At 36.1% G+C, this 25,723-nt stretch overlaps 1 protein-coding gene across 20 annotated transcripts in view; it reads left to right on the top strand.

Moving 5' to 3' along the window:
• Nucleotides 1–25,723, top strand: part of GPHN (gephyrin) — a 736,147-nt gene that overhangs the window by 261,275 nt on the left and 449,149 nt on the right. The window lies entirely within an intron of this gene.

Raw genomic sequence — 25,723 nt, 5'->3', positions numbered from 1 at the left:
TATAACGGCAGAACAGATACAATTGAAGAGAGAAATAGCAAAGTGAGTAATAGGCTAAAAAATTATTGAGAATTTATCACAAAGAGAAAAAATTCAAAAAAAGACAGAGGTTGAGAAACTACACTGTTTTATGCACACTGGTGTATTTACGATATATCTCAAAAAAATGTCTAAAATATAATCAAATATATGGTCAAATATGCTCATTCTTCTTTAGAGCTTTCTATAAGAAGAAAACAAAGGGAAAAACATTATGTCCAACAGTAGGAGCAGGATCACAGAGTTAATAGTTCATCCATTACAAATTATGTTACTATAAATACTTAATGTCATGAGAGAAATATTTACCTTGAGTATTACATTTATACATTGATCTCAAAATCAAAGAATAGTAAGATATTTTATTTATTTAATGATACATATAAAAAGAAAGAGAATATCTTATTTAATAGTAGAGCTTACTTCTGAATACTAGGGATACAGGTACTTTAAAATTTTCTTGGTAAGCTCTTTGTATTTTCCAGTTGTTTAAAACTGAACATTTAGTGCTTTAAAAAAAATAAATAATAAAGCCAGAAAGCTGCTAATAAGGATTAAAAAAGTGGTACTTCGTGATATATTCTAGAACTTTTCTGTGCTATATCTGTGCTTTTCCTGTGGTAGGTGCTTATCATACTTTTTAAATGATTGATATTTGGCTCTTATACATTCTTAATGTATATTTAAATGAAGTGGATGAATAATAAAAGTTAGTGGAAAATTTATAAGGAGTAAGGCCCTGAATATTTGCAGCACACCAAACTTTTGATTACTGGGGATTTAAGCTGAGAGTCTTCATTTAGGTGCAATTTAGTAAGTGTCTTAGTTCCTTTTGTGCTGCTATAACAGAATAGCAGAGATTAGGTAATTTATAAAGAAAAAATTTATTTCTTACAGTTCTGGAAAGCCGGGAAGTTCAGTATCAAGGTGCCAGCATCTGGTGAGGGCCTTCTTGTGGCATCTCATGGCAGAAGGAAGAAGGGCAAGAGAGCATGTGTGTGAGAGAGGAAGAAATTAAACTTGCAGCTTCAAGCCCTTTTATAATTGACATTAATCCATTCATGAGGGTGGGGTCCTCATGTCCTAAACACATCCCACCAGGTCCCAGCTCCCAACATTAGGGATTCAGTTTCCAACACATGCTTTTTGGGGAACACATTCAAACTACAGCAGTAAGCAACTTTGAAGACGTTCTTTATCTGCTTATTCAATATGTGTAAGATCTAGCAATATTTATGAGACAAATATATGCAAATAATTTTGTTTTAATTTATTCATATGATAAATATTTATTGAATGTCTTTTGTGTGCTACACATTGCACTAGATTTTGGAGATGACTTGTGAAACCATATACAGCATTGATTGTGTTCTAGTCTCTGTCTACAAACTTAAAGAAAACGAATTACTTTTCAAGGTAACATACTCAATTTTATTTTCTGCTTTTCTTAGATCACTCCAGTATATCCAGCAAACTCTCTTAAACTGAGCCCAAACTACTCTTGTTGCCTGTTCTAATTTTCTTCACTAGAACATCCAGAAAATCTTACTTGCCTTTCCATATAAAACCTCTTACTTTGGGAGGCCGAAGCAGGCGGATCACGAGGTAAGGAAATCGAGACCATTCTGGCTAACAGGGCGAAACCCCGTCTCTACTAAAAAAAAATGCAAAAAACCATTAGCCGGGCGTGGTGGCTTGCGCCTGCAGTCCCAGCTACTTGGGAGGCTGAGGCAGGAGAATGGCGTGAACCCGGGAGGCGGAGCTTACAGTGAGCCGAGATCGCACCCCTGCACTCCAGCCTGGGTAACAGAGCAAGACTGTGTCTCAAAAAATAAAAATAAAAAAAGTATCTTTAATTACTTTAAAACAGCTAACAAGGACTTAATTCCTTTATATTCTTGTATTTTTCTTATATTATCTTGGCAAAATGAAAAATTTGGGTATTTAATGTTTGCCAAGTCACCATGTGGATAAACCACCACTAGTGAAGAATAAACTATATCCATATTATGTTACTTTAAATGAAGCGACTACATTTCAACATTACCCTCAGAATTAAACGTATTATTTACAGTACTACTACTCATCCTTTCTTCTAATAGGCTCCAAGCTGTCTCCTTTTTCATCTTTCATGTATCCCAATAAAAACATAACTTCCAATTTTAATTAGAATAGCTATATATAATAGGTAGAACAACTGTGTATGTTCTGTAGCCTTCTGCCTACAACCTGATTATAAAATTGCTTTAACTAAAGTAAGTTACTGTCTATTCTGAGTTACTCTATTACACAAAATTTAATTTTATTACTCTACTTTCTTTTCCATATTATTTTTCTTCTATCCTCTTCTAATTCATTGCCTCCTTGATCTCCCTTATTAAGCCTTCTCTCAGGGAAAGAATATCTGATCAGCCAATTCACTCCAAGTTTTAAGTGACTAGTGGTTGGAAATATGTTCCTCTTCAGTATTACATGTAATTTAAACAAGGAATTAAGTTGTGTTGGCTTTGCTGAGGCAGTGTGTGTTTGTATACGAGAATGAGTTCTTTATAGCACCCATTCAGTCACACAAGACTACCTACTTGTAAGTCTAATGTTTAGAATAAACAATGCATTATCAAACACATTTTGCATTTCTTAAACAATGTTCATAAATTTCCTTATATGAGAAATCTGGTCTGATGTTAGACAAACAGTGAATACTCAGCTTTATTGATTAATTGACTACATTTTCAGAATACTGAAAAATTAGGAATGGGGTTAACTGAACATTTTGTTGTTATTACAGACAAATACAAAAAAATTCTGGCTCTCTGGATTGGACTCTGTGTAGATTGATTCCATCTATAAAAGGTGGCTCATCTTTGACAGCAGATATTTTAGTCACTATTACTTGTTAGAGATTCAATATTGCAATGAAATTTTTTTAAATTTACTTATAAGGATTTATGATACCAAGTTGCATTTGACATTTGGATTAAATCCTGAGGGGTAAGGAAGATTCATCCCTGTGGTAGAAGTTTATAAAGCCTTAAGTCAAATGAATTCTACTTACACTTTAGTTATAAGGCCAATTAAGACAAAGGTGCCTTAAAAGATCAAGTTTTTCAGTGTAAAAATTCTACATCTCAATATAGGTTATGAATACTACATTAAGTTCATTTGGTTATGAATTCATTATTTTCACCTTTTGCTGCTGTTGTTATACTTCAACTCTCTTATTTTTACAACTTTTTATTTTGAAAACTTTCAAACTTGAAAAAAATGTTGGGAGAACAGTATAATGAACAGCTGCACTCTGCACACCTAGATTCTCATGATTGAGAATACATGCTATATCTATTCATATCTCTGGCTTGCCTTCTCTCTCTCTTTTTCTATATAACTTAAAAACAGTTTCAGACATAATGACACTTTACCCCTGAATATTTCAGCATGTTTCCCTAAAATTAAGGACCTTGTTATACTCTTATCATATACTGGAAATGTAACATTGAGACAATAATATCATGAAATATAACATATAAATCTATTTTTAGCTTTCTCTAATTATCTCAAAATATTATTTATAGATTTTTTGATTCAGTATTCTGTGAGGGATTATAAATGGTAATTTGGTAGTGATATGTCTTTACCATTTTGTTATATATTGTCAGAAATTTGATGTAGAATAATTCCATATATTAGCAACTGTGGAAAGTGTTGCCAATTATGAAAAAAATGTAAATTTAGATAATTCAGAAATAGTCCACTGAGATTTTTATTACATAGTTGATTTTATGAAAGTAACTTGAATTCCTTGACAGCTTACTTATGTATAATGAGTGTTCATGGTGCCCTCATTGAATTTATTTTTAAAATTTAATTTTTAAAAATAATAATACAGTAAAAAAATACCCTTTGTGATCTTTCTTGATAGTCACATCCTCCCATCATCAGTCTACCCTGCGTATCACAGATCTGTTTTCCATCACTATGGTTTGTGTTTTTAAGAATGTCAAATAAATAGAATCAGAAGGTATGACCAGCTTCTCTCAGAGTAGAGTCTCTGAGATATATTCAAGTTGTGTATGTCAATAATTTGTTCATTTTTACTGGTAAATAGTAGTCCATTGTACATATGTACCATTGTTTGTTTATCTACTAACCCATTGAAAGACATTTGGGTTGCTTCCAGCTTTTGGCTGTCACAAATAAATCTGCTGTTAAATATTTGTATATAAGTTTTGGTATGAACATAAGTTTTCATTTCTCTGTGAATACCCAGATGTACAGTTGCTAGCTCATATGATAAATGTATATTTAACATTATAAAAACCCGGCAAACTGTTTTCCAACATTTGCATCATTTCAATATTAGGCTCAGTCAATTGTCTTATCTCGTGTGAATTTGTATCCTGTATTACTTTATAAGACTCTAAGTCTTATTTAGAGCCTGTGGAAAAGATTGATATTTTTGTTTTGGCCTTCTGTGGATGGTGTGGTTCTAACCTTAGCTCTGTTTTACAAGACTTGGGTGTGCTATTTGGATCTGTCTGAATGTGTACCCCCTAGTGGTCACTCTGGAACCAGCCTGTAGATCTATTCTTCGCTAAGGCCTTTAAATCTTTGATATGCTAATTAGTATCACATCCATAAATGGGCAGATCCAGGGTGAGTAAAAGTTCAAAACAACTGTATGGAGTTGCTCTCCTGATCTCCCTTCCCAGATATCCTAAGTACTTTCTACTTACCTGGGGGCTGTTTTTGTTGTTGTTCTTCTTCAAAAAAGAAATTGTTTCTTTCTGCAGTTTTACCACATCCTCCCACCATTTAGCGCTGGTGATAAAGATGCCAACAAGGCTACATGGTGGGAAGACAGGGACATAGGGGAAAAAATCCTACAGGGTTTGGTCCTGCCCTTTTGGCATTGCTGCTTCTCTGAAAGGTAGGTTCACCTCCCTCAGAGTTTTGACTACTGCAGTCTCTCATTTCTGTCTTCTTTTATCTTAGCTGCCATGGGACTGTTCAGGGTTTGAGGCATAGAAAAATGAGGAAGAAGAGAGGGGGAAACAAAATAACCTGGAGATTTCTCCTACTGTTTCTCTCTCAGCACTGTAAGTGTTCAGAAAATTTCTCCTGGACCTCACTCACACCACATAGTGCTCAGTTCTGGGTTTCTGGCTTCAGAGATAGTAGAGGAAAATAAATGTTAAACTCACCATTGGTATTCTTCCCTCACCTGTCTAATAGTGTTTACTTTTCAGAGTTTTCAAATAACTCTCTATTCAGGTTTTATAGTTGAATTAGCATGAGATAAAGAGAGTCTGGTCTTATTTCATCTTACTGGAATCAGGATCCCTAATTGATTTTTAAATTGGTGATATAATTGTCAGACCATTTATTTCAGTATTTCACTAAGTAACTTCTAAACTGTGAAAAAAGCGAATATAAAATAAATATCCGGTATTTTTGTGCTTGTTATTTGTATCTTTGACATGAGATAAAGTTTGTGGAAGATTTAACAAGAACATCATAAGAAGTTGACAATAAATTAGATGTTAATTCATTAATTTATTTCCTCCACAGAAAATTAACAAGTACTGACTCTTGGCCTGGGATTGCAGATACGATAATGAACAAGATAGGCAGAGCTCCTTCTCAGGACGGGGTAATAGATTTGAGACAGTCATTTATAGTACATTGGTTTTCTGTTCTTGCGATAGTTTGCTGAGAATGATGGTTTCCAGCTGCATCCATGTCCCTACAAAAGACACGAACTCATCCTTTTTTATGGCTGCATAGTATTCCATGGTGTGTATGTGCCACATTTTCTTAATCCAGTCTGTCACTGATGGACATTTGGGTTGATTCCAAGTCTTCGCTATTGTGAATAGTGCCACAACAAACATACGTGTGCATGTGTCTTTATAGCAGCATGATTTAAAATCCTTTGGGTATATCCCCAGTAATAGGATGGCTGGGTCAAATGGTATTTCGGGTTCTAGATCCTTGAGGAGTCGCCACACTGTTTTCCACAATGGATGAACTAGTTTACAGTCCCACCAACGGTGTAAAAGTGTTCCTGTTTCTCCACATCCTCTCCAGCACCTGTTGTTTCCTGACTTTTTAATGATTGCCATTCTAACTAGTGTGAGATGGTTTCTCATTGTGGTTTTGATTTGCATTTCTCTGAGGGCGAGTGATGAGCATTTTTTCATGTGTCTATTGGCTTGAGTGTCTGTTCATATCCTTTGCCCACTTTTTGATAGAGTTCTTTGTTTTTTTTTCTTGTAAATTTGTTTGAGTTCTTTGTAGGTTCTGGGTATTAGCCCTTTGTCAGATGAGTAGATTGCAAAAATTTTCTCCCATTCTGTAGGTTGCCTGATCACTCTGTTGGTAGTTTCTTTTGCTATGCAGAAGCTCTTTAGTTTAATGAGATCCCATTTGTCAATTTTGGCTTTTGTTGCCGTTGCTTTTGGTGTTTTAGACATGAAGTCTTTGCCCATGCCTATGTCCTAAATGGTATTGCCTAGGTTTTCTTCCAGGCTTTTTATGGTTTTAGCTCTAACATTTAAGTCACTAATCCATCTTGAATTAACTTTCGTATAAGGAGTAAGGAAGGGATCCAGTTTCAGCTTTCTACTTATGGCTAGCCAGTTTTCCCAGCACCATTTATTAAATAGGGAATCCTTTCCCCATTTCTTGTTTCTCTCAGGTTCGTCAAAGATCAGATGGCTGTAGATGTGTGGTATTATTTCTGAGGGCTCTATTCTGTTCCATTGGTCTATATCTCTGTTTTGGTAGCAGTACCATGCTGTTTTGGTTACTGTAGCCTTGTAGTATAGTTTGAAGTCAGGTAGCGTGATGCCTCCAGCTTTGTTCTTTTGACTTAGGATTGTCTTGGCAATGCGGGCTTTTTTGGTCCCATATGAACTTTAAAGCACTTTTTTCCAATTTTGTGAAGAAAGTCATTGATAGCTTAATGGGGATGGCATTGAATCTATAAATTACATTGGGCAGTATGGCCATTTTCACAGTATTGATTCTTCCTATCCATGAGCATACTATGTTCTTCCATTTGTTTGTGTCCTCTTTTATTTCATTGAGCAGTGGTTTGTAGTTCTCCTTGAAGAGGTCCTTCACATCCCTTGTAAGTTGGATTCCTAGTTATTTTATTCTCTTTGAAGCAATTGTGAATGGAAGTTCATTCATGATTTGGCTCTCTGTTTGTCTGTTACTGGTGTATAAGAATGCTTGTGATTTTTGCACATTAATTTTGTATCCTGAGACTTTGCTGAAATTGCTTTTCAGCTTAAGGAGATTTTGGGCTGAGACAATGGGGTTTTCTAAATATACAGTCATGTCATCTGCAAACAGGGACAATTTGACTTCTTCTTTTACTAATTGAATACCTTTATTTCTTTCTCTTGGCTGATTGCCCTGGCCAGAACTTCCTACACTATGTTGAATAGAAGTGATGAGAGAGGGCATCCCTGTCTTGTGCCAGTTTTCAAAGGGAATTTTTCCAGTTTTTGCCCATTCAGTATGATATTGACTATGGGTTTTTCATAAATAGCTCTTATTTTGAGATACGTTTCATCAATACCAAATTTATTCAGAGTTTCTAGCATGAAGGGCTGTCGAATTTTCCAAAGGCCTTTTCTGCATCTGTTGAGATAATCATGTGGTTTTTATCTTTGGTTCTGCTTATATGTTGGATTACATTTATTGATTTGCATATGTTCAACCAGCCTTGCATCCCAGGGATGAAGCCCACTTGATCATGGTGGATAAGCTTTGTGATGTGCTGCTCAATTCGGTTTGCCAGTACTTTATTGAGGATTTTTGCATCGATGTTCATCAGGGATATTAGTCTAAAATTCTCTTTTTTTGTAGTGTCTCTGCCAGGCTTTGGTATCAAGATGATGTTGGCCTCATAAAATGAGTTAGGGAGGCTTCCTTCTTTTTCTATTGATTGGAATAGTTTCAGAAGAAATGGTACCAGCTCCTCCTTGTACCTCTGGTAGAATTCGGCTCTGAATTTGTCTGGTCCTGGACTCTTTTTGGTTGATAGGCTATTAATTATTGCCTCAATTTCCGAGCCTGCTATTGGTCTATTCAGGGATTCAACTTCTTCCTGGTTTAGTCTTGGGAGAGTGTAAGTGTCCAGGAATTTATCCATTTCTTCTAGGTTTTCTAGTTTATTTGTGTAGAGGTGTTTATAGTATTCTCTGATGGTAGTTTGTATTTCTGTGGGGTTGGTGGTGATATCTCCTTTATCATTTTTTATAGCGTCTGTTTGATTCTTCTCTCTTTTCTTCTTTATTCGTCTTGCTAGCAGTTTATCAATTTTGTTGATCTTTTCAAAAAACCAGCTCCTGAATTCATTGATTTTTTGAAGGGATTTTTTTGTGTCTTTATCTCCTTCAGTTCTGCTCTTATCTTAGTTATTTCTTGCCTTCTCTAGCTTTTGAATGTATTTGGTCTTGCTTCTCTAGTTCTTTTAATGGTGATGTTAGGGTGTCAATTTTAGATCTTTCCTGCTTTCTCTTGTGGGCATTTAGTGCTATAAATTGCCCTCTACACACTGCTTTAAATGTGTCCCAGAGATTTTGGTATGTTGTATCTTTGTTCTCATTGGTTTCAAAGAACATCTTTATTTCTGGCTTCATTTCGTTATGTACCCAGCAGTCATTCAGGAACAGGTTGTTCAGTTTCCATGTAGTTGAGCGGTTTTGATTGAGTTTCTTAGTCCTGAGTTCTAATTTGTTTGCACTGTGGTCTGAGAGACAGTTTGTTATAATTTCTGTTCTTTTACATTTGCTGAGGAGTACTTTATTTCCAACTATGTGGTCAATTTTAGAATAAGTGTGATGTGGTGCTGAGAATAATGTATATTCTGTTGATTTGGAGTGGAGAGTCCTGTAGATGTCTATCAGGTCTGCTTGGTGCAGAGTTGAGTTCAATTCCTGAATATTCTTGTTAACTTTCCGTTTTGTTGATCTGTCTAATGTTGACAGTGGGGTGTTAAAGTCTCCCATTATTATTGTGTGGGAACCTAAGTCTCTTTGTAAGTCTGTAAGGACTTGCTTTATGAATCTGGGTGCTCCTGTATTGGGTGCATATATATTTAGGATAGTTAGCTCTTCTTGTTGAATTGTTCCCTTTACCATTATGTAATGGCCTTCTTTGTCTCTTTTGATCTTTGTTGGTTTAAAGTATGTTTTATCAGAGACTAGGGTTGCAACCCCTGCCTTTTTTTGTTTTCCATTTGCTTGGTAGATCTTTCTCCATCTGTTTATTTTGAGCCTATGTGTGTCTCTGTATGTGAGATGGGTCTCCTGAATACAGCAAACTGATGGGTCTTGAGTCTTTATCCAATTTGCCAGTCTGTGTCTTTTCATTGGACCATTTAGTTCATTTACATTTAAGGTTAATATTGTTATGTGTGGTCTTGATCCTGTCATTATGATGTTAGCTGGTTATTTTGCTCACTTGTTGATGCAGTTTCTTCCTAGCATTGATAGACTTTACATTTTGTCATGTTTTTGCAGTGGCTGGTACCAGTTATTCCTGTCCATGTTTAGTGATTCCTTGAGGATCTCTTGTAGGGCAGGCCTGGTGGTGACAGAATCTCTCAGCATTTGCTTGTCTGTAAAGGATTTTATTTCTCCTTCACTTATGAAACTTAGTTTGGCTAGATACAAAATTCTGGGTTGAAAATTCTTTTGTTGAAGAATGTTGAATTTTGGCCTCCTCTCTCTTCTGGCTTGTAGAGTTTCTGCCAAGAGATTTGCTATTAGTCTGATGGGCTTCCCTTTGTGGGTAACCCGACCTTTCTCTCTGGCTGCCCTTAATTAACATTTTTTCCTTCATTTCAACCTTGGTGAATCTGACAATTATATGTCTTGGAGTTGCTCTTCTCAAGGAGTGTCTTTGTGGCGTTCTCTGTGTTTCCTGAATTTGAATGTTGGTCTGCCTTGCTATGTTGGGGAAGTTATCCTGGATAATATCCTGCAGAGTGGTTTCCAAGTTGGTTCCATTCTCCCCGTCACTTTCAGGTACACCAGTCAGATGTAGATTTGGTCTTTTCACATAATCCTATGTTTCTGGAGGCTTTGTTCATTTCTTTTTACTCTCTCTTCTCTCTTCATTTCATTCATTCGATCTTCAATCACTGATAGTCTTTCTTCCAGTTGATCGAGTCGGTTACTGAAGCTTGTGCATTTGTCACGTAGTTCTCATGTCATGGTTTTCATCTCTATCAGGTGGACTTCTCTGCATTGATTATTCTAGTTAAACATTCGTCAAATCTTTTTTCAAGGTTTTTAGTTTCTTTGCGCTGGGTTCATAATTCCTCCTTTAGCTCTGAGAAGTTTGATCGACTGAAGCCTTCTTCTCTCATTTGTCAAAGTCATTCTCTGTCCAGCTTTGTTCTGTTACTGGCGAGGAGCTGCGTTCCTTTAGAGGGGGAGATGCACTCTGATTTTTTGAATATCGAGCTTTTCTGCACTGCCTTTTCCCCATCTTCGTGGTTTTATGTACCTTTGGTCTTTGATGATGGTGACATACTGATGGGGTTTTGGTGTGAATGTCCTTTCTGTTTGTTAGTTTTCCTTGTAACAGTCAGGACCCTCAGCTGCAGGTCTGTTGGAGTTTGTTGAGGTCCACTCCAGACCCTGTTTGCCTGGGTATCAGCAGTGGAGGCTGCAGAAGAGAGAATATTGCTGAACAGCAAGCATTGCTGTCTGATTGTTGCTCTGGAAGCTTCGTCTCAGAAGTGTACCTGATCGTTTGAGGTGTGAGGTGTCAGTCTGCACCTAGTGGGGGATGTCTCCCCGTTAGGCTACTCGGGGATCAGGGACCCACTTGAGCAGGCATTCTGTCTGTTTTCAGATCTCAGCCTCTGTGCTGGGAGAATCACTACTCTCTTCAAAGCTGTTAAACTGGGACATTTACATCTACAGAGGTTTCTGCTGCTTTTTATTTAGCTGTGCCCTGTCCCCAGAGGTGGAGACCACAGAGGCAGGCAGGCCTCCTTGAGCTGCGGTGGACTCCACCCAGTTCGAGCTTCCAGGTGGCTTTGTTTACCTACTTAAGCCTCAGCAATAGCGGCCGCCCTTCCCCTAGCCTCCCTGCCACCTTGCAGTTTGATCTCAGACTGCTGTGCTAGCAATAAGGGAGGCTCCGTGAGTATGTGACCCTGCGAGCCAGGTGCGGGATATAATCTCCTGGTTTGCTGTTTGCTAAGACCCTTGGTAAAGCACAGTATTAGGATGTGTGTGAGTGACCTGATTTTCCAGGTGTTGTGTGTCACGGTTTCCCTTGGCTAGGAAAAGGAATTCCCTTCCCTCTTTTGCTTCCAGGGTGAGGTGATGCCTTGCCCTGCTTGGGACCTGGCTTGTTGGGCTGCACCCCCTGTCCTGCCCCCACTGTCCAACATGCCCCAGTGAGATGAACCCGGTACCTCAGTTGGAAATGCTGAAATCACCCATTCTGTGTCGCTCATGCTGGGAACTGGAGGCTGGAGGTGTTCCTATTGAGCCATCTTGATCTCCCCCCTCCCTTAAGATTTTAAATGCCAAATTATTTACTTAGGTAGTGAACTATAATGTTAACATCAAATAAAAAGATATCCACATCTACTCCTATTTCTGTATTAATAAATTGTGATGATGTATCAATCAGTAGGATCATGTACCATTAGGAGTTGAAATAATGGAATGTGGTACATCCTAAAGCTTATTTTGACATTCATTTAGCCAATAATATTAATTACTTAATATCACTGTTCAAGCTATCATCTTTGAGAAATACTGATTTAACAATAGTTTACACTAATTATGCAACAAATAATTTTAAAGTCAAGCAAACCATAGGTTAATTCCCCCATTACTTGATAATGCAAAAAAAAAAAAATACTTTTACTATAGTACTTAATATAATAAACTTATTTTTAAATTTAAATTGCAAAAGCTATCACAGGCTTTCTATGGTATATGGAATTGTAATAACATACCTTTAATTGATGTTTGTTGGAATTCACAACATTTATAGACTTTTTAAATAGACTTTATTTTTTGGTAGTTTTAGGTTCATAGCAAAATTGAGCAGACAGCTCAGAGATTTTCCCATGTACCCCCGTGCCCTTACATGCATAGCCTCCCCCATTATGAACATTTCTTACCAGAGTGGTATATTTGTTGCCATTGAACCTACATTGATGTATCATTATCACCCGGTCCATACTTTATAGTAGGATTCATGTTTGGTGTTTTATATTCCATCAGTGTAGACAAATGTATTATGACACCATTATACAGGTTGAATATCCCTTATCCAAAATGTGTGAGAGCAAATTGTTTCTGATTTTGGATTTTGGAATATGTGTATATATGTAGTGAGAGATATTAGAGATGGAACCCAAATCTAAGCATTAAATTTATTTATGCTTCATCTACACATGGCCTCAAGGTAATTTTATCCAATATTTTAAATAATTTTATGCATGAAGCAAAGTTTGCCTAAAATGAACTATAAGAAAGCAAAGATGTTCAGTGTAGAATTTTCCCCTTGTAGTGTCATGTTGGTGCTTAAAGTTTTTCAATATTTGGAGCATTTCAGATTTCAGATTTTCAGCTTCAGAGTACTCAAACTGTAGTGTAATGTAGACTAGTTCCACTGCCCTAAAAATCCTCTGTGTTCTACCTATTCATCCCTTTCTTCCCAGAAACCATCAGCAATCACTGATATTTTTAATGTCTCTATAGTTCTACCTTTTCCAAAATGTCATAGAGTTGGATTCTTATAGTGTTTATCCTTTTCAGATAGGCTTTTTTTACTTAGTAATGTGTTTAAGTTTCCTTCATGTCTTTTCATGGTTTGATAGCTTATTTCTTTTTACCAGTTAGCAAAAATAAATGAGTTATTATCCACTCACCTACTGAAGGACATCTTGGTTGTTTACAAGTTTTGGCCATTATGAATAAAACCTGTATAAATATCCACATACAGGCTTTTGTGTGGACATAGTTTTCAATTCCTTTGAGTAAATACCATGAATTGTGATTGCTGCATCATGTGGTACAGTATGTTTAGTTTTGTAAGAAACCACCAGATTGTCTTCCAAAGTAGCTATACCATTTTGCATTCTCACCAGCAATAAATGAGACTTCCTATTGCTTCACATCCTTGCCAGCCTTTGGTATGATCAGTGTTCTGAATATTGAACATTCTAATAGACTTATAGTCATATCTCCTTGTTTTATTAATTTGCATTTTACTGATATATGATGTGGAGTATCTTTTCATATTATTATTTTATCTTCTTTGGTGATGTGTTTGTTAAGGTCCTTGGCTCATTTTTCAATAGGGTTGTTCATTTTCTTATTGTTGAGTTTTAAAATCTCTTTGTATATTTTGTATAACAATTCTTTATCAGATTTGCCTTTTGAAAATATTTTCTTCCAGTCTGTGGCTTGTCTCTTCATTCCCTTAGCAGTGCCCTTTACAAAGCAGGGGTTGTTTCAATTTTTAATTTTTGTGGGCATATAGTAGGTCTGTGTATTTGTAGGATTCATGAAATATTTTCATATAGGCATACAATGCATAATTATCACATCAGGGTAAATGGAGTATCCATCACCTCATGCATTTATCCTTTCTTTGTGTTACAAACAATCCATTTATACTCTTAGTTATTTTTATATGTGCAATAAATTATTGTTTACTATAGTCACCCAGTTATGCTGTCAACAGAGTTCTTAATTTTAATGAAATCCAACCTGTTGTTTCTTCCAAGGATGTTGCCTTTGCTGTCATATGTAAAAAGTTATTACCAACCCAAGGTCATCTAAATATTCTTCTATTATCCTCTAGGAGTTTTATATTTTTGTGTTTTACATTTAGATCTGATTCATTTTGAATTAATTTTTGTGAAGGGTGTCAGGTCTGTGTTTAGATTCATTTATTTGCACATCATCTCTTTTAAGATTCCAAGTTCTTTCAGAAGACGTTCCTTGGCTGGGATTCCAATTTTGGCTCTGCAAGGACATATTACTACTCTGATACTAAAATCAGACTTATAATTGTAGTGCTCTGTTTTCTAAGTCAGGAAATAAGGAAAGGACTAGGACACCAGTAGCAGCCATGGTCTTAAGGCTCCAAAAAGATGTAGAGAGAAAAATATATAAATACATTAACTTAGTGGAGGTGAGGGAGGAGGATGACCTTGGTGCCCCCTACCCTTTTTAAGCACAGGTAAAGTTGATGCATAATAATGTCAACATGTACTTCTTTAATTTTTTGGTAGCAGGTAAAAGGTAAATTAAAGCTTACCAATGTTTTGTAAAATTCTATATATCACTGGCCCTCTTATATTTTATCAATGCCAAAAATGTGATGCTTGAATCCAAAAACAAATGAAATTAAGGTTTGATTAAACCGATTCTAGGACTTCATTACTTTGCTACTTCTGACTTATTGCCTCATATTACTATTACTCCTAATTGTACTAGGTTGCTTTGGTTTGGATTCCAGCAAACGAGGTAAGTTGGGACAATTGACCTAAAAATAAAGTTTTTGTACTGCTGGGATATCATTTGGCTGATTTTCTAATTTTGTTGGGCTTGGATCAGAATTAATTATGTGTTATTTTCATATCAATGTCAAGTCTGTATTTATAGTATTCTTATTTTTTTAGAAGTCACAGAATTTTAAAAAGTAGCAGAAAAATAGTAAATGATACTGAAAAAATTTTAGCACTTACATTTTGGTCATGATCTTCTAAAGCCTCCTAAAGGAAACATTGCTTTTGTGAATAGTGCTGCAGTGAACCTACACATTCATGTGCCTTTAGAATAGAATGATTTATATTACTTTGGGTATATACCCAATAATGGGATTGCTGGGTTGAATGGTATTTCTGTGTTTACATCTTTGTGGAATCACCACACTGTCTTTCACAATGGGAGAACTAATTATACTCCCACCGACAGTCTATAAGCATTCTGTTTTCTCTGCAACCTCACCAGCATCTGTTATTTTTGGACTTTTTAATAGCCATTCTGATGGCTGTGAGATGATATTTCATTGTGGTTTTTATTTGCATTTCTCTAATGATCAGTGATGTTGAGCTTTTGTTTATATGCTTATTGGCCGCATGTATGTCTTCTTTTGAGAAGTGTTTGTTCATTTAGTTTGCCCACTTACTAATGGGTTTGTTTGGATTTTTCTTGTAAATGTGTTTAAGTTCCTTCTAGATGCTGGATACTACACTTTTGTCAGATACATAGTTTGCAAAAACTTTCTCCAATTCTGTAGGTTGTCTGTTTACTCTGTTGATAGTTTCTTTTGCTGTGCAGAAACTCTCCATTTGTAGAGCCCTGCAGGATAGATTTAGCATAATTCTTGAAGACCCTAGTATTTTCAGAATGGTCAGTGAGCATTGGCTTCAACTTAAAATCACTAGCTCCACTAGTCCCTACCAAGAGAGTCAACCTGTCCTGTGAAGCTTTGAAGCCAGGCATTGACTTTTCCTCTCTAGACATGAAAGTCCTAGATGGCATCTTCTTCCAGTATTTATTATGGTTGTTTTATCTACATTGAAACTATGTTATTTGGAATAACTACCTGCATCAATGATGTTAGTTAGATCTTCTGGATAGCTTAATGCAGCTTCTATACTAGCACTTGCTGCTTTACCTTGTATGTTTTTGTTACAGATATAGCTTCTTAAACCTCATGAAGCAACTTCTGCTAGCTTCCAACTTGTCTTCTGCAGTTTCCTCACCTCTCTCAGCCTTCACAGAATTGAAGAGAATTAGGGCCTTGGATTAGGCTTTGGCTTAAGGAAATGTTGTGGCTGGTTTAATCTTCTATCTAGACCACTCAGACTTTCTCTGTATCAGCAATAAGGCTTTCTCTTTCTTATCATGTGTGTATTCACTGGAGTGGCACTTTGAATTTTTTTCGAAAACTTTCCCTTTGTATGCACTACTTGGCTTTTTGCCATAAGGGCTGGTTATCTCAACTTTTGACATACTTTCTTCTCTAGCTTATTCATTTCTAGCTTTTGATTTAAAGTTAGAGATATGTGACTCTTCCTTTCACTTGAATATTTAGAGATCACTATAGGGTTATTAATTAGCCTAACGTTGATGTTGTTGTGTCTCAAGGAATAAGAAGGCCCAAGTAGAGGGAGAGAGACAGGAAAATGGCCAGCTGGTGGAGCAGTCAGAACACACATAACATTTACTGATTAAGTTCCCTGTCTTATATGGGCTCAATTCATGTTGACCCCAAACAATTATAAGAGTAATATCAAAGATTAATTATTACAGTTTACCATAACAGACATACTATTAATGAAAAAGTTTTAAATACTGCGAGAATTACTAAAACGTGACACAGACGTGAAGTGAGCACATGCACTTGGAAAAATGGCCCCAGCAGACTTCCTTGACATGGGGTTGCCAGAAACCTTCAGGTTGTGAAAAGCACAATAAAGCGAAGCACAACAAAAAATGTATTTCTTAAACCACAAGACTATAATGGACAAGAAAGAGCTGGGACTGGAGACAGGTGACCAACATGTTAATCTAAGTCAGGAATCCCTAAAGTGAAGAGTAGCAGTAGTTAAAAAAAAGAGAGAGAGAGATTAATTAAATAAATAATTGTGAGATATAATTAGTAACATTGAATCCTGATACACCCACAGAAAATATATACAAACGTGTTTAAATAATGAAAATTAATGGTAGATTCTATTATTGGTCCCGATTTTCAAACACGTCCATCAAAGCCCTTTGCCATATAATTTTTTAGGAACCTCCTGTTGGGAGTGGAGTGGACTTCCTTGCCTTACGAATTTGTATTTAACCACTTAACTTGTTATTACCAATGGATAGAGCCCCTGAGTATATACTTACTCTCTTGTACATCTACCATGCAATAAGAATATGTGTGACAGTTTTTTGGTCTCAGGAGAAGGATGAGAGATACATGGGGGAGAGCTACCCCCAGATCAGATAATTCTTCAGTTATCTGGTCTGGGGTCAGATAATTCTTCAGTTAGCCATGTACTCATGAATGAACCCAGTTGAGCCCAGCCTGGAGCAGCTATTTTTTAAGCAGTGCACAGATTTAGGAAAAATAATAAGTTATGATTGTTTTAAGCCTCTGAGTTTTAGGGTGGCAGTCATAGCTAACTGATACAAAGTTTCTATTCTGCCAAAAAAAAAGTTTTTAAAGAAGTTATATTCTATTATCTTTTCACACATCAGTTGATGTAAAAACAAAAGATAATCTACTGATCCAACAGGAAAACTGCTTGCATTATTGGTTTTATTTATTAGACTGCCTTAATGAAGCAATCACACAACTGGAAAGGGAAAAGTAAAACTAATATAATTTATAAAAATAGCTTTATTGAGATATACCTTATATACCATACAATTTACTTATTTTAAATGCACAATTCAGTGATTTTTAGGATACTTATTTTTGCCACTGTCATCACAATGTAATTTCAAACATTTCCATCATCCCAAAAGAAATCTTTGTGCCCCTCACCAGTTACTTTTTTTCCTCTCCCACCTCCAGCTTAAGACTGTGTAACCACAAATCTACCTCCTATCACTATAGATTTGCCTATTCTAGACTTTTCATAGCAATAGAATTATACAACATATAGAGATTTTTGTGTTTAGTTTTTTTCACTGAGCATTTTTTAAAGTGCTTCTATATTGAAGAATGTTTTAGTAGTTCTTTCTTTTTTATTTCGGGATAGTAATCCATTATTTGATTTTATCACATTTTGTTTATTTATTCATCAGTTAATGGATATTTGAGTTCTCTACTTTCGTCCATTATCAATAATGGTATGAACATTCATTTACAAGTGTTTGTACAAATATTATGTTTTTATTTCTCTTAGATAAGTACTTAGTAGTAGTAGAATTTCTGGGTCATATGGTAACTCTGTCTTCAGGATTCTGAGAAACTTAAAGTTTTCCAAAGTGACTGTACCATTTTACACTCCCACCAGAAATTTAGGAGGGAACACTGATAGTAATTTAATTATACTGAATATTCAATTTATACTATTAGGGACTTTAGTATCATAATATAGAATGATAATAGGTATATATAAAAGATAATAATCAGATAATCTGATAATGATAAAACTGTGAAATGGACTTTTCTCTATAGTGAATCATATATGTAAGTTATGCAACAGGTGAAGAAATGTGTAAGATAGGCCTTTTAAAACACAATCTTAAATCTTATTAAGGTTTTCTAGAGTAATATAAATAATGCAATAATAGAAATAAGATCTACCTATTTTCTACTATTCTGTAAAATTATTAAATAAATTTTATTTCTATAGTAATCTTGTTATACCAAGCTCACTTTGTACTTTTGTGCCTATACAGAAATTACACTAATTTTTTTCTCCATTAAAAAAATTAAAATAGCCTTTGATGTTTGTAGACTTCAGAGAAGTTGTCATTATATCTCAAGTGCTATGGAATGTGAACTTTACTAAGAATCAATTATATAGCCTAAGTTCGTGTTTTATATTTGCTTTTCCTGCACTTTTGTGGAAACCTGTAAAATAGGCTAACATGGAACTATTTGGTCTTATTTAGACAGTATTTTATCTTACAATGCTGTGTGATGAAATCCTGCACTCAAATAAAACATCAGCAGAACTTAAATAAAAATATATGATTGTTAATTTTGTAGTCTTCCTACTTTCTTAGAAATTAAATTTCTAATAAATCTTTGTCTCTGATTTTGTGCAAGACAATGCTATTGGCTGGTGACTTTACTGTCTAAGAACTTGGATTTATAAAGGTATAGAGAGTATCGGTTATATAGAGATGTCAGGTAAAGTTCATGCAAGCCAAATATTTTTAAACATTCAATGGTGTTTTCTAGTAGGAATTAAATGTATTTATTAGCTTGACTTTACTATGTTTGCTTCATATTAATCTATTAGAGCATAACTGCATAACATGGGTTTTAAATGAAGCTTGCTATTATTCTAAATTTATGTTACAAATCTGGCTCTGGGAAATTTTTCAAGTTTGTCTCAGTGCTTTAAGCCTTATAAAAATGAGCAAGTAACTCATAAATAATAGACAGTTCCTCAGAAGTCATTTAAAGTGTACTGCTTTTATTGGCAACATTTCCATATGTTCTTTGGCACTTTGAGTTGTGGACTTTATAGAGGTATTTAACTACCATTATTTTCTGGTGATTTTTTTCAGGTACCTTTCTTTATGATTTATGGTTCTGTAAAATCTTACATCAGTGTGTAGCTAGAATTATTTAGTCACATATTTTTAAATAATTTTAAAATTTCTTAAAAATTCCTGTAACCCATGAACATCATCAACCAATATTATGAGATAAAATACTTCCCTTCCCAAATCAGAATACTTTTCTTTCATATATTTCAAGCAAGAGTCAGAATTGGAAAGGTACTAATTTAAATGCATTGTGCTGTTAGTCTCTAAAGTGGACAAAAAGAAAATAATAGTTAATAAGGGAGGTTTCTAGCATGGTACCAAATAAACATTTGGGTTCATGAATGAGCAAGAGAAGTATGGGATAATCCACTTTTCCTGACTTTCAACAGTTTCTCCCTGCCAGCTTATCACATTTGTAATTAATTAATATTTGTGCATTTATCTGCTTAATGTCTTCCTTTCTTTATTATAAGTTGTATAAACACAAAGATTGTCTTTTTCTCTCCTTTACCTCTAACCCCAGGATATTGTGTGGCACATGGTAGAAGTTGCTCAAAAAAGTATTTGTTGAATATATTCATGAATTTGAATGTTTTGCCCTACAAATTAACTTTAAAAGTACTTATGGAGTACTTGCTGATTTAATATACATATAATAAATATGAATATTCATTGCAGGTGTACAGTCAATATTTAACAGCTATCATTTATTTATTTAATGCTTTTTTTCAACTTTACAAAGTGCCCTAACATATTTTTTTAATGTTTGTTGCTCACAGTAATCCTGTGAGGCGTATGATGATATTACCGTCGTTCCTCCATATCCACAGGTTTCTTATCTAAACTCGTGGTTGTGTAGGCAGGGGTGCAACTGTGCTTTGCATCCACAGATGTGGAATCCACAGATGCGGAGGGCCAACAGAACTTCAAGCATACTCTGCATTTTGTATCCACAGGGGTCCTGGAACCAATCCTCCATGGATATGGAGAGTCAACTGTATTTCCATTTTATAGGCAAGCAATATGGAGTTTAGATTAAAGAAATGATTTGCTCCAAGAGCACAGAAGTTTTTAAGTGATCAGTCCTGGACTTGAATCATTTGTTTTTGCTGTCTTTTGGATGGCAACATTAACTTTGTACCATATACCTAGTTCTTCATTAATAAAGAGATGGTTACAAAATTAAGGTATATATAATTGTCATAAGATCCTCAAATAAATAAATGAATACTTTTGGTTATTTTACATGTGCTGAGAATAGTAGTCACCTTTGAAAATGAGAATGAAGTATAATCTAGGTTATGATGTTTATTTAAGTCTGAATCATGTTAAACAGAATAGGCATACTTCTAAACGAATTCTGTTAGACAGAAATAGAAATCCCCGACAATTAATGAAGTAGCACATAGTGGTGTTTGTATTACCTAAATTAGTTCTTACATATCCCACAGATACTTGAGTTCAGCTCATTAAATTTTCTATTATTTCATTAAAACCAATGCAGTTAGCAGTAATAGGGGAGTGAAAGGAGAAGGAAATTGTGTAGAGCAAGATATTTTATTTGAGAGTGGGTATGTATGAGGTGGAGGTGGGGAATCCAGGAAAGCCATGGAGTTATGAAAAAATTAAAACTCATTGGTGTATTTTATTTGGACTAAAATTGATAAAATCTCCAAGAACTAGAAGTATTTATTACATAAGAGCATCTTTTTCAAAAGTATATGTAAACCTTAATTGCTGTCAGAAAAATATGCACAATAGTGTGTATACTTGCATTAAAAAGGGATATATATATACATACATGCACACACACACATACATACACAAATATAAATGGGAGATATAAGTGCAATTGCATTGATTGATTGATTGATTGATTGAGACCAGTTCTTACTCTGTTACCCAGGCTGGAGTGCTGCGGTGTGATCTTACCTCAGTACAGCCTCCACCTCCCAGGTTCAAGCGATTCTCCTGCCTCAGCCTCCCGAGTAGCTGGGATAACAGGCACATACCACCATGCCCAGCTAATTTTTGTATTTTTAGTAGAGACAGGGTTTCACCATGTTGGCCAGGCTGGTCTCAAACTCCTGGCCTCAGGTAATCTGCCCACCTTGGCCTCCCAGAGTGTTGGGATTACAGGCATGAGCCACCATGCCTGGCTGCAATTGCTTTCATATGCATAGAGGGATACATAAAAATCTGGTATGGCAGGGTAGGGAGGAAAACTTTTTACTATATGCCCTTCCTTAACATTGTAGTTATTTTTACCATGTGAATGTGTTGTGGTCTTTCTGCTCCTTAACGCAGCTAGGTCTGAGTTCTTTTCTCACAACCAGGAAGAATTAGGCAGGCATGTGGACACTGGACAGTGAGTGGAGTAGAATTTATTAAGTGAAAGGAAAAATTCTTAGCCAACAGGGGATGTAGTGGGGAGGGGTGTTTTCCCCATCCAAAGGTGGGAAAATTCCCCATTTGGCTGGGTCCTGGGCCTTTTATGAACTTAGAGTGGGAAGTATGTGCTGATTGGTTTGTGATTATGCAAAAAAAGTTAAAGTGAAGACACTACTCAAAGGTGGGCACGACAGTGTAGAAAACCAATTAGGAAAGGGTAGGTACATGTTAAATAGGTGAAGGTGGGGATCAATCAGAGGAAAGGCTGCCAAACAGGAAGACAAGTTATCAATCAAGTCCAAAGATTTAACTTGTAGCTTGGCTTTCAGGCTTTAAACTATCTTTGGCTTGAAGGTAAGATTTCACAGGGAACCCAACCACTATCTGCCTAGACATTTGGCTGCCTCCTATCACTCTCATTTTCTCCCTCTGAAAAGGTACATCTAACTGTCATTAGAATAGGAATGAAAATGATCTTAACTGCTTTCTGCTGACAGAGGGCACTGCTTTGGGAAAATAGCAGTCAAATCTCCCTCAAAGTCTTGTCTGAGGATCCCTAGTAAAAGGGAGCCATTGTTTGAAGCTCCAGTTGCATGACCATTTTGAGTTTGATGGCCTAAAGGCGAGAAGAGAGAAACCTGAAGGTTATTAGAAGACATGTATCAAAATGAAAAAGGGGGTTAAGGACAGCTTAGAAATCCTGAGGCTGCCACCATGCCAGGATAACTGGTGGCTATAGTTGTACCTGGTAAGGTCTGGGTGCATGGGGCTTGGCTTTAGTTAGCTCCCTTGGTCTTATTTTCCCAAAGAAACCTCCAGGTTATGGGCACCGCGTTTATTTCTATCACGTGGCAGGATTTGCAGGATAATTGCCCAAAACTAGAGTATTGATCCAGATTTTTACTTTACCCATCCCTGTTTCTTCTGAGCTGCAGCCAGAGACCACTGGTTGGTTCACAGGGTTAGTCTAAAATGTAGGCAAAAACTTAAAAACAAATAATGAGATTAGAATTTAATGGCAAGTGTATGATAAGTTTTGAAACAAATTTTCTCTCTGCAGTCCTCATTTTTGTCAAAAACAAATCATGATAGGACTGAGTTGTTTGCAAAATGAACTTTAATCTTATACTTGGCTTCAATATTTGCATAAAGTACAGCAAGAATAATTATTTTTCACATAGGCTTTTTAAATAGAGTTTGATGGAACTCTGTTCCTCAAGGAATCTCATATAAGACTTTCTTAAAGCCGAGCCCAGCCATGGGTTTCTACCCTCAAATGCCTATGAGTTGGGTAAATTCCACTCTCGAGATCCCAGAATAACTTGGGGTTCCTGAGTCTATTAGAAAGTGACATTCTTTACTCACCATAGGTTAGGAACCCTGTACAGGGACTGTGTAGACAAGGTATGAGGTCAGTTTTCCCAAGGGGCTTTAACTGGCTCTGCAAGTCAAGCTTGATTCCATAAAGGAAAGCATAACCTTCTACTCAAAACCTTGGTAAAACAACCAGTTTCTCCAGTTGTGTCCTGTTGCAAAAGAAAATGGACTGTTATTGCACTGATGCAAATAACAATATTACCATAAGTTAAAAATACTTACTGTTGTTGGTTTAAAGTCTTTTTTATCTGAGGTAAGAATAGCAACCCCTACTCTTTTTTGTTTTCCGTTTGCGTAGTGTTTCTCCAGCTCTTTACTTTAAGCCTGTTGGTGTAGCATGAAATGGGTCTCTTGAAGATAACAGAGGGATAAATCTGGTTTTATTATCCAACTTACTACTCTGTTACTTTTAAGTGCAGCATTTAGACTGTTTATGTTCAAGGTTAATATTGATATATGAGGCTGCTTTGATCATATGGTGAAGTTGTTAGCTGGTTGTTGTAGTTTCCGTTGTGTGACTGCTTTATAGGGTCTCTGCACTGTATACGTAAGTGAAATATGTAATATCACTAATTAAAATCAAATGTTGAACATTGAAATTTAGAGAAACTTCTGAATTATAGTGTTTGCATATTTTAGAATAGATTATTTAACATGTATACAATTACTAACATAATGTTTAAATTTTTGCTTTCTCAGAGGTTTAATAGCACCACCAAATCTAAAGTAGTTTTCATGCATTATATCACATCATCCTCATTATAATGTTTTCTTTACAGCACTTACAACATTTGAAATTTTCTAACTTATTTGTTTACTACCCATTTCCCCCGGTAGAATGTAATATCGACAAATACAATTACTATATTTGTTTTGTTCACTGCTTTCTTTTTGTTTTTATATTATACTTTAAGTTCTAGGGTACATGTGCATAATGTGCAGGTTTGTTACATATGTATATTTGTGCCATGTTGGTGTGCTGCACCCATCAACTCGTCAGCACCCATCAACTCGTCATTTACATCAGGTATAACTCCCAGTGCAATCCCTCCCCCCTCCCCCCTGCCCCCTCCCCATGATAGGCCCCGGTGTGTGATGTTCCCCTTCCGGAGTCCAAGTGATCTCATTGTTCAGTTCCCACCTATGAGTGAGAACATGCGGTGTTTGGTTTTCTGTTCTTGTGATAGTTTGCTAAGAATGATGGTTTCCAGCTGCATCCATGTCCCTACAAAGGACACAAACTCATCCTTTTTTATGGCTGCATAGTATTCCATGGTGTATATGTGCCACATTTTCTTAATCCAGTCTGTCACTGATGGACATTTGGGTTGATTCCAAGTCTTCGCTATTGTGAATAGTGCCGCAGTAAACATACGTGTGCATGTGTCTTTATAGCAGCATGATTTATAATCCTTTGGGTATATCCCCAGTAACGGGATGGCTGGGTCATATGGTACATCTAGTTCTAGATCCTTGAGGAATCGCCATACTGTTTTCCATAATGGTTGAACTAGTTTACAATCCCACCAACAGTGTAAAAGTGTTCCTATTTCTCCACATCCTCTCCAGCACCTGTTGTTTCCTGACTTTTTAATGATCGCCATACTACCTGGTGTGAGACGGTATCTCATTGTGGTTTTGATTTGCATTTCTCTGATGGCCAGCGATAATGAGCATTTTTTCATGTGTCTGTTGGCTGTATGAATGTCTTCTTTTGAGAAATGTCTGTTCATATCCTTTGCCCACTTTTTGATGGGGTTGTTTGTTTTTTTCTTGTAAATTTGTTTGAGTTCTTTGTAGGTTCTGGATATTAGCCCTTTGTCAGATGAGTAGATTGCGAAAATTTTCTCCCACTCTGTAGGTTGCCTGTTCACTCTGATGGTGTTTCTTTTGCTGTGCAGAAGCTCTTTAGTTTAATGAGATCCCATTTGTCAATTTTGGCTTTTTGCTGCCGTTGCTTTTGGTGTTTTAGACATGAAGTCTTTGCCCATGTCTATGTCCTGAATGGTACTACCTAGGTTTTCTTCTAGGGTTTTTATGGTATTAGGTCTAACATTTAAGTCTCTAATCCATCTTGAATTAATTTTCGTATAAGGAGTAAGGAAAGGATCCAGTTTCAGCTTTCTACTTATGACTAGCCAATTTTCCCAGCACCATTTATTAATAGGGAATCCTTTCCCCATTTCTTGTTTCTCTCAGGTTCGTCAAAGATCAGATGGCTGTAGATGTGTGGTATTATTTCTGAGGACTCTGTTCTGTTCCATTGGTCTATATCTCTGTTTTGGTACCAGTACCATGCTGTTTTGGTTACTGTAGCCTTGTAGTATAGTTTGAAGTCAGGTAGCGTGATGCCTCCAGCTTTGTTCTTTTGACTTAGGATTGTCTTGGCAATGCGGGCTCTTTTTTGATTCCATATGAACTTTAAAGCAGCTTTTTCCAATTCTGTGAAGAAACTCATTGGTAGCTTGATGGGGATGGCATTGAATCTATAAATAACCTAGGGCAGTATGGCCATTTTCACGAGATTGAGTCTTCCTATCCATGAGCATGGTATGTTCTTCCATTTGTTTGTGTCCTCTTATTTCACTGAGCAGTGGTTTGTAGTTCTCCTTGAGGAGGTCCTTTACATCCCTTGTCAGTTGGATTCCTAGTTATTTTATTCTCTTTGAAGCAATTGT

Source organism: Macaca thibetana, chromosome 7 (genome assembly GCF_024542745.1).
Source record: "Macaca thibetana thibetana isolate TM-01 chromosome 7, ASM2454274v1, whole genome shotgun sequence".
In the NCBI taxonomy this organism is placed as follows: domain Eukaryota; kingdom Metazoa; phylum Chordata; class Mammalia; order Primates; family Cercopithecidae; genus Macaca; species Macaca thibetana.
This window is presented reverse-complemented; position numbering and strand designations above follow the sequence as displayed.